This window comes from Pezoporus flaviventris, unplaced genomic scaffold, assembly GCF_033815535.1.
Source record: "Pezoporus flaviventris isolate CSIRO_AGI_PZ_B2104156 unplaced genomic scaffold, CSIRO_AGI_Pfla_v1 ptg000083l, whole genome shotgun sequence".
In the NCBI taxonomy this organism is placed as follows: Eukaryota; Metazoa; Chordata; class Aves; order Psittaciformes; family Psittacidae; genus Pezoporus; species Pezoporus flaviventris.
In genome coordinates, this window is record NW_026892631.1 from 8,089,180 (window position 1) to 8,099,029 (window position 9,850).

Below are 9,850 nucleotides of genomic sequence, written 5' to 3' on the forward strand. Positions count from 1 at the left end.
CCCTGATGTTAAGCAGAAGAGCATTCCAGTTTGTGCAGCCTCTGATTTTGTAACGGTACAGCCCTCCAAGCATGACTACACCTTTACCTTCAACATGACTACTGAATGCAGGCTGATCAATGTCCATCTGCATACTGCAAACTGCTTCTGAAAAGAAATTAGAAAGATGATTAAGCCAATATTTACACACATAACAGACAGAGGTCATTATACATATTGCTCAGTTCATTCTGCAGGCAGATGTTTGAAATAAGTTCAGTGCATGGTCCAAAAAATAGAGACTATGTCAGATACTCATGATTCAGGTTAATGATGTAGTTACAAGGAGGAGAAATATCCTATTAAGTTGTTCAGAAAGTTGTTTTGAATACAGGAATTGGTATTTTGTGAAATAATCAGTGGATATGAAGTTAGCAGAGTCATTCTAGATTTGGGGTATGTAAATGAGATCAAAATGTACCAGCAACCAGCATTCATTTCCTTGTGACAGGAGGAGGGGAAAAAGGACACTTTAAAATACTAACTATAAATAATAGTCAAAGATGTGGCAGAGGCCAAAATATGTCATATATATAATGGTTATGACAGGACTGACAGAACAGTATGTCCCCTCACTCTGACCCTTCAGGAGCCCTCCTGGTTGGCCTGTGGTAGGGGCAGGATCTTGAAGTCACAGGAGCTTATTGAAGATTCATGCCAGCAAGTGCAGTGTTTGTACCTGAAACATTATACATTTAAGTGCAGTCTTTATATACAGACTGTTTTCAAGAGGTCATTATCACAGAATCACAGAGTGATTTGGGTTGGAAGGGACTTTCAAGCTCATCTAGTTCCAACCCCCTGCCATGGACAGGGACACCTTCTACTAGATCAGGTTGCTCCAAGCCCCTGCCAATCTGGCCTTGAACACTGCCAGGGATGGGGCAGTCACTGTGCAACCCGTGCCAGTGTCTCACCACCCTCATGATTATATCATTTAAAGTACTTGCAGAGGGAATCTCTGCATTTAGCAAAGCATGCCATGTTTCAGCCCCACAAGTTCCTGTGGTTGAACCTGGAGCATTTAGTCCCATTGAAATTATTCTGCAAAAGTGAGCATTTAGGTAAAAAAGCAGGCAGCGGTTAGCAACTCCGTCACTTATATGTTTAATCTTGTTCACAGAAGCTGGGTCCAGGCATCCAGATGTATTTAAGAACATACCTTCCTCCATGGTCAATGGCAGGTAGCTGCAAAGCATCCTGGCCCAGCCAACAAAATCTGGACCAGTGCACTGCAGGGATCATTTCTGGAATGCTGTTTTTGTTTCCACGCTGCCCTGTATGCCAACTTCAGAGCACAATGGTAAGCTTAATGGTTGCATCTGCCAAACTATGTAATGGCCATGACGACTGTGCCACCAGAGCGGGAATAGCACGTAGTAGTGCTCTCTCATGGATGACAGCTCAAGATAAAAATGTGAGAAATATTCAAATGACAATTCTTGTGACTTCCAGTTAAGTCTTGTGTTAAAATAGAGTTTGCAAAAACAAATGCAAAAAACTAACTTAGAACAACTATATGCATAGCTGAAAACCACATCCTGTTTGTGGGTTCTCACGTTTCAAGAGCAGTTTATCACACATTTAGAAAACATACATTTTCATCCTAGTAATTAGCAGTCAGCGTTCTGCCATTTAAAGCCCTCACACTCAAGGGGAACTCAGAGCTGATGTCTCCTCACAACTTTAAAACTGCTCCTGGAGCTTGCATATGGAAGGGAATACCCTGTCTTGTTTCATGTGTTTGTAGGCTGTGATCTCGACAAGCTCATGAACATGTCTGGGGATGACTGTAATTTATCTTGATTTAGCAAGTCAACTACTATAAAGTGTTCAAAATAACTACTAAGTTGTCCTCCAATTTCCAAAGGGCATTTTTGGTGACACAAAAAATAGCAGAAATTCTGAAGAAATATTAGCAGAACAGGTTTTTCACTAGAAATAGTGATTTTTTTTCCCATGGTAAAAAGAAAAAAAAACCAAAAGGTTGCACTGCATACTGACTTAAACAGTGGTGTATGTCAGAACTTCATGCACATCATGGAAAAAATGTATTTCAAGCATAATTTCCATTAACTTTTATGTTACCATGTAAACTCATAGTAAAATTCACTCATATAGTACTGCCTCAACAATTCTAAATTAAAAATCTGTCAGGCACTAAAAACAATCTTGGACTTTGCTTTTTCTAGACTTTTCCAATGTATGTTTTCATTCTTTTATGGTTTTTTTTCTGACTTCTAAACCTGCAATGGCACACATTTTCCAAAGCTTGTTTTGCAGCCACATGGGGAGATTTTCAGATGTTTCAGAATAAAAGTCAACAGGCTTTCACATGCCCATGCCCCCAGGAACTACTGCTTTAACAAACACATCTAATAGCCTGATACTCTTTAAGACAATGTAAGTTTGTTACACAGGTCATAAAATACCTGCTAGAAGTGTCTACATAATGCTGATGTCTTGCTTAGATTAAAAAATACAAGTAGATTTGGCAAAATGTTTCTTCTTTGGTGTATGTCCAGGTATTGTAAGTCATGTAGTGTATGGAGATTAACAACAGTTTGGCTCTATAGGGTATCTTTTAGTGTCTTCTCTTGGCAAAATGCCTTCCAAGCTTAGTATCACCGAGACCGTTAATATCTAGCCTTGCAGGTATGTGAAAAAATATCAACATGCCGTTACCTCCTCTGTGTTTAATGTATTTTAAGAATACTTTTTTTCACTTAACACTCCCCCCCCCAGCTACAATAATAGTACAGGAAGACAAAGCATGGAACAGTGAAAACAGGTAAGCATGTCTGTTTAAATGAAATGCATGGAAGAACATCCTCACTGCATGGCCAAGTATGGTCTAGCTACGTGACTAATCCACTATATGGCAAAACTAAATATATGATGTTTTTATCCACATTTATATGTCAATTTTATAGCTTCAGATGCCTAGGTTGTACTGAAAGTTTAAATTGACCAAGCAGCCCTTGGATAAAGCCTGTATTAATTACCAGTATCAACTGTTTGGGAAATACAGGGGAGTGTAGAAGTGCTCAATTTCCCTAGGTTTCAGGGCTGTCTAGATTTTAACTGTGTGAAAGGATAAAGAAAACACCCTTCTCTGTGGTTTCAAGAAAAATCTTCGTTTGAAGCTATGAAAATCTTCCAGTGGTTTCCAAAACGGGAATGAATTCAGCAAGTGTTTGCATTTTCAAGGCAGGGCTTGCAGCATCTCTCACCACAAAGAACAGAAAAGACCCAGAGTTATAGAGGAAGCTTTAGTGAACTATGGATTTCATTGCACCTTCCCAGGCTCATTAGTTCAGCTACCAGTTTCTGCTTGTTAAGAGGCTCTGTGGGTAGCAGCAGCAGCAGCAGTCAGTGATGCTAAAGAAAGAGGTACCTGCAGAGACCATGGTTCAGGCTGCCTCTTGGGCTGGAGATGACACTATAATCTGGTTAGAGAACATTCTGGTTATTTTCATTTTATTTACATAGTCACATTATGATTTTGTTTTCACATTCAGGCCAGCTTCACACCTCTCAGGCTTGCCTTTTGTACCTCAGATGAAACTGGAGAACTACCAGTTGCTTTTACTTACATCCCTTTAACCTCCATTCAGGCAGGGTCATATAGATGTGAGGGGAAAAAGATGCCCTTTGTGTTAGCATCCCTCTGTGTGTATGATTTTTCATTTGCTTCTATGTTTAGCCATTTTGAGCAATAATACAAACTGAAATCGCACCTCCTGAAATACAGTGACTTAAACACTTGAAATGCTTTTGCTGGAGGGTGCTGTTAGCACTTCTGTGCTTTTTTTTTTTTTCAACTCTGAATCCGGTATCCATTTCTTACAGTACTGCATAATGCATATGAAATGTATTTTTGATGGACATACAGTCAACCAGCAAAATCTCCACAGTCAATAATGAAACCAACCACAGATCTGTAACTGTATACACACATGTATTGCCTTTGCTCTTCTACAGAACATGGAATCTAGTTGACTTAAAGTGGGGGAGCCTTAATAAGGTCCCAGTGTCGTGTAAGATTGGGCTGTGTGGGGAAGATTTGAGTGTGTCCAGAGTAACCTACACACTCTCTACAGCAGTAGTAGCTCTCCTTAGAGAATTAAAAAGTTCCAGAAGAAAATCACTGGAGTAAGGGGACTGATCAGCCTTTCCACAACTGGATCAGCTGGTAACTTGAGCAAGCTTCTGCTTTGTTGAGGGAATGAGAGATATGTTTTACCACCTCCAGATGGTGGAGGTAAAACTCCACCATTACTCTGCCACAGTAAAAGTGCCAGATCCCAGGGAATATGGTTCTGTAACAGTAAGTCTTTGTCCTTCCTTGTGCCTGTGTCAGAGACAGGAATCACAATCTTCCTGTCTTCTTTGAGCACTCCATGGAAGGCCAGCTAAGAGTTGCAAAGCAGATACAACATCAACCATTTAAAAAAAACCACTATATATATATATATATATATATGTATATGTAAAAATGACATTTCCACATACCTTCTCCATGTTTATGGCACTAGCTGGCATGGAGAAATTCAGGCTGCTCATTCTCATGGAGGGATCATTGCAAATACCCTCTGCTGCAAGAACTGTGTTCTCCCCACGTAACAGCTTCCATCTGACAAGATGTCACAGTTCAGGGGGCAGTGCCAAAACTTCATGTCAGTTTATAGCATATAAAATAGCTATGCATGACATAGCCAGAAAGGAGAACACAAGTGCACCACTTAGACAAAAACCTATGTGAAAACAATAAAACAATGGACAAACCTCACTTTTTACAGTATTTTTTTTTTCCAGCTTCCTCCCCCAGAACTGAAACCAGAGCAAACGATGTTGCCACTGGCTGCACTGTATAATCGGAACTTGTCAGTGCGCTGTCCGTTGCTCTCTGTGGCTACTGCCTTTTCTCATGCCCGAGAGAAAATGGATGATCCACCAGCCAGACTGCCAGGACAAGTCATTCGAGAAAATGGATCCATTCCTCTCACTGCCAATAGGACCTGGAGCAAATGACGCAGACCAGACTTGGATGTGACGATAGGAGCCCAGACATCTCTAAACATCTCATTAGCCATCCCTGCATCACTGGGACCCTAACTGCAAACAAAAAATACTTCTCTGTGCTACAGTGTCCAGTTTGTAACATGGGCATAAAGACATTTCCTACCTCAGACATGTATTTTGGAGTTTAATACATTAAAGATGCAAACTGTAATGCAGGTCCCTATGCTAGCTTCATGGAGCAAAGGCTGAGATAAAACTGACATCACTTAATTTGATATCTGTGCACAAATCTAATGAATTATAACACACAGATGTCTCAAAAGCCTATAAACTCTCAGGAAGTGGAAAACAAGCTTTATATTTTTATATGCTTATCTCTATAATATCTGAAAATATTGCACATATCCAAACCCAGAAATAAGACTTTTAGTCTTCCTTTTCTCTCTCATTTTATACTTCCTTGATTTGCCATAGTAAATAACTCTTGGTTTGCACACTTTGGCTTGTGTGTGTGAATGTATGTGCTGTCTGACAAAATGCCACCCAGTCAAAACCTGGTAACTTCACGCGCTGTTCTCAGGGTGAAAGGCACACGGCCAGTTTGATCTCCCACTGCACTGAACTGCAAACTAATTCGTTACCTCTCTGAAGTATTTGCTGCTCACCTGTGTGAGCTCTCCTTGTCCCTGACAGTTTCAATTTTAAAGCTAAAAATTCCTCTCAGGAAAAATCTCCACAGAGATTTTACATATGAGGATAAAGGCTCTAAATCAGCCTGTATTTTCAATATTTGGAGGTGTGTACAGAGGAGAACAATGGGGTGATCTTTCCTTTTCTTTTTTTTTTTTTTGAGACCAAAGGGATTTCTGTCCTTGAAACTATTCAGAATATTTTCAGCGTGTGAGACTTCATCCCTAGGTGTAAAGAACTCATCTAATTAGTTCTCAAGGTCAGGAAAGTATGTGTCAGTGTGTCCTACTCTCTGCTGGCAAGGATAACAGGCAAGCTTGGGGTTTGCCTTATCTTTTAGAGTTTGTAGTGTTTGGGGGATGGGCTCATGATTAATTGTTTCAGAATTCCCCCCCCCCCCCGTGTGATATCATCGAATCATTTAGGTTTGAAATGACATTTAATATCAGCAAGTCCAACCATAAACTGCCAAATGTCCCCTATGTGCCACTTCTACTCATCTCTTAAATACCTTCAAGGATGGTGACTCCACCACTTCCCTGTGCAGCACTGAAGAGTAATGAAGCAGGATGGTAGTATATGGTGAGAGAAGGTATGGTGGAAAACAAGTTTTCCTTTTATGCTTTAATCAGTCAACATTTGCTAACCATGTGGCTTGAAATAATGTGCAAAGCACATTCATACAACACATACAGAGATACAAATTACACACCCTAAAATGCTGGCATGTGCACCACTTTTGTCCCAAAGCCTGATCCAAAAACTTATTGCTGGGCTCAGCCTAAAAGCCTAAATCCTTTACTTCACTTTAGGATCAGTTGCTTATGTACACGTGTGAACAACCACATGCCGACCACAAGGCAAGTGATCTTGCAACTGTGTTGTTAAACTACAGACAATACATCCTGATGAGAAAAAGAATATCTTAAAGGGCTGTCATATTACACAGACCAAAGCTGGATTCCGTTCTTCTAATCTCAAAGGGAAGGCAGAAAGCTTGTTTCTTTGCCTGGCATACCATATCTTAACTACTTCATGGACATACTGAATACTGTCCGAGAAGATGCGATACCAAATGATCACTTTTCATTTGAATACAGAGGAAAAAAAAAAGTTGCTGTCTTGGTGTAACAAATTTTTCACCAATTGGAGATATTCCCTGAAAACAAAGGCAGATTTTAACAACAAACAAATACTGTTATTAGTTAAAAAAAGAAAAATGCTTGGAAAACAGGGACTCTGTTTCCCAGGAAACTTTGCCACTACACCCACTTTTTCTTTAGGAAACAAATAGTTTCTAAACCAGATATGACTGTGAAAGGTAGCTACCACACATTGACTTTATTGTGTAGTTTTCACTCTGACAGATGGTCAGTAGTTTGACAGTAACCACAGCTACTTACACTGCCCTTAAGCTTTACCTTGGCATTGGTATAATTTTCAAGATGAAATAATGAAGTAGCAGGCTTAATTAGCTATTAAAGTATCTAGTGTAAAACTGTCAATTTTTACTTCATAAAGCTACCACCAGTCTTAGGAAATGGAATAGACTGAATTCAAATGGTTGCAATTACTATAATGAACTCATGCAGTCCCAGTAAGTTATTTATAGTGGGATACAGTTCTTAACATTTCCTTTTGCATGTCTGAAGTCTGCAAGCAAACAAATAATAGTCACAGTCCCATCTCCGCTTTGATAAAGCTGCAGGAGCAAATGAGGTCAAATTCTGCCTTAGCCAAAATGTACTTACCATGTCGAGGATGCCCTGCCTCTGTTCATATGGTTGGTGGACAGTGATCCCTGCTTTCAGTATGGAACACTTCTTGTATTTATAACCTCGATATTTTTTTAAGGATACATATTCTCAATGAAAAAACTGGAAAGAACAAAAACCCAAAGTGACTGACAATTTCTCTTGGAGAAAAAGCAACACAAAACATCTATCAAATTATCACATCCATTATAAATGGCACAAAGAAAAGAAGTCTTACTAAGGGAACATTTTCTACACCTAATTAGAATTTCCTAGGTTTTAACTACGGAGGTCATTTGCATTAAAGGGATGACAACAAAGGGATAAGGAAATACGTACAGTTGGGCAGAATGGGGTGCACCCTTCTAGACCCAGGATGAAAGACTCCCAGATGTCACAAGAAGCCTGCTATACCAACCCAGTGTGACCTGTTTGGTGTTTAGTGAGCTGGAACTGTCATTTGCTGAGGATTTTCCTGTGGGCTTTGCTCAGGAAGGAAAATTAGTCAAGGAAAATTAGGACATCCCAACCTGCAGAGATTCTCTGAAAGGTCAAGGAAAATAAAACCAGAAATTCTAAGGATGAAGGCTATGAACTACTGAGACAAGATTCAAAGGGAAGCATTGATTTTTATCAGTTGATGTCTCCAGAACAAAACTATGCAATTTTCCTCAGAATGGCTTTTAATCTAACACAATTTAGTGGTTAAATAAACAAAACATTCGCTTATTTCAGATGTTAGTTTATGTATGGCATCCAGTTTTTACTAAGACTTTTTTTACTAAAAAGACTCTTTTACTAGAAAGTATTTCTATTTACTTGTTACTAAATCCAAGGATATCTAAAGGCAAAATAACCCATGATGACTTTTGAGATGCATCATCTTTCCTTACTTAGCCAGCACTTAAGTGCAACTATAAACATTAGCACTGATGCACAGCCTCACACTGCATCCCTAACCAGAAAAATGATCATTAAACTATCCAGGTATCTGTAGACATGTGATTGACAAACACATTTCACCAGCTGAAGCACCCAGATGTCTTTGAAATCCAGGTTAAGAATAGGAAGTTGACTTTTCAAAACTGCTGACTAAGAGTGAATGGCAGCATCTTACTCTAAAGCTGTTATCCTTTCTGATAAAGAGATGAGACTCCATTTAGGGCAGGGAATCAGAGGTTTTGGGTTTGTTTTTTTTCCTCTTAACAGTCTTAAAACTGTTGAAACGATCATTTTCACCTTATTGTGCTTTATTTTATCTGGCAGTGCAGCAGCAAGAAGCCAGGCAATCAGCAAATTACTTTTCTTTTTACATGCTACTTTTTAAATTGTGAGTTCCCTAGGATCTCATGGTATTAAAAAAGCAGAGAGGAAAGAGACTCACACGTGACAGAGATCTTTACTGATGGTGACAAGTTTATCTTGTACATAAAAGTGGTTTGCAGGTTCTCAGTTACCGGGAAGAGCTCAGATCAGCATTTGGTGTCTGAAATCCCAACAGACACACACTGTTAGATTTGGGTATTAGGGAGAACGACACTAATCTCCAACAGTGAGTACTGCTTTTAGGGTGACACCGAATTCAGTTGAAAGGCTTGATCCAGCAGTCTGTGGACCCTTTCTGCCTCATGCACCCAAGACCTCTGTAGCCAACTGATAGTGAGAAATGTAATATACACAGTTTTCAACCACAGGTATATTGGCCTGTTTATGGATATGTTAGTCTTACAAACACAAACTCTTTAACTGAAGGGGTGGATCATAAAGAGTTGCATCCACAGATGGCAGGCAGCCTGGGAACTGTCAAAGGGACTCGGAAGAAAGAGTCTGTGGTGATGAGTGTGAAAACCTAAATGAAGGAGGAAAAACAAAATTAAAAAGTATAAAGGATGAATGAAGCCCTAGCTAGAATGTGTATAGAAAAGCAATTGCTGAAATGTCTATTGAAGAAATTATTCCTCACAGGGAAGATTTCTAACAGTACAGGCTAACATAACACCTGTAACCTTATCCCAAGGCACACAGAAGAAATTAGCATTTTTCTTTGTCTTAAAATGTTCCCAGATTTTCTTGTAGCAAGAATTACTATCACCACCAAAAATCACTTCCTAAATGGCATAATACATAGACTCTTTTGAAAACTACTGATGGTAGGAGTCTGTCATTCATGCCTACATACTTATCTATAGTGAAAGAACATACATTATCATCTTTGAAGAGTTGAAACGTTCACTTGTTTACCATATGCAATGTAATTCCTGACTAAATATAAGAAATTCCAAATTTGCAATGTACTCCATCATTAAGGTAGTGATATGCAATTTTACTACAGTTGGGACTTC

General features: G+C 39.3%; 1 long non-coding RNA gene across 1 annotated transcript in view; it reads right to left on the bottom strand.

The window, feature by feature from the left end:
• The window catches only part of LOC133280507 (uncharacterized), an 18,377-nt gene extending 9,035 nt beyond the window's left edge, over positions 1 to 9,342 (bottom strand). The window contains exons 1-2 of the long non-coding RNA XR_009747192.1: positions 7,506 to 9,342; positions 4,555 to 4,796 (exon numbers count right to left, since the gene is read on the bottom strand). This is a non-coding gene — a long non-coding RNA (uncharacterized LOC133280507). The remainder of the gene's footprint in view (positions 1 to 4,554; positions 4,797 to 7,505) is intronic.
• Between the last annotated feature and the right edge of the window lie 508 nt (positions 9,343 to 9,850).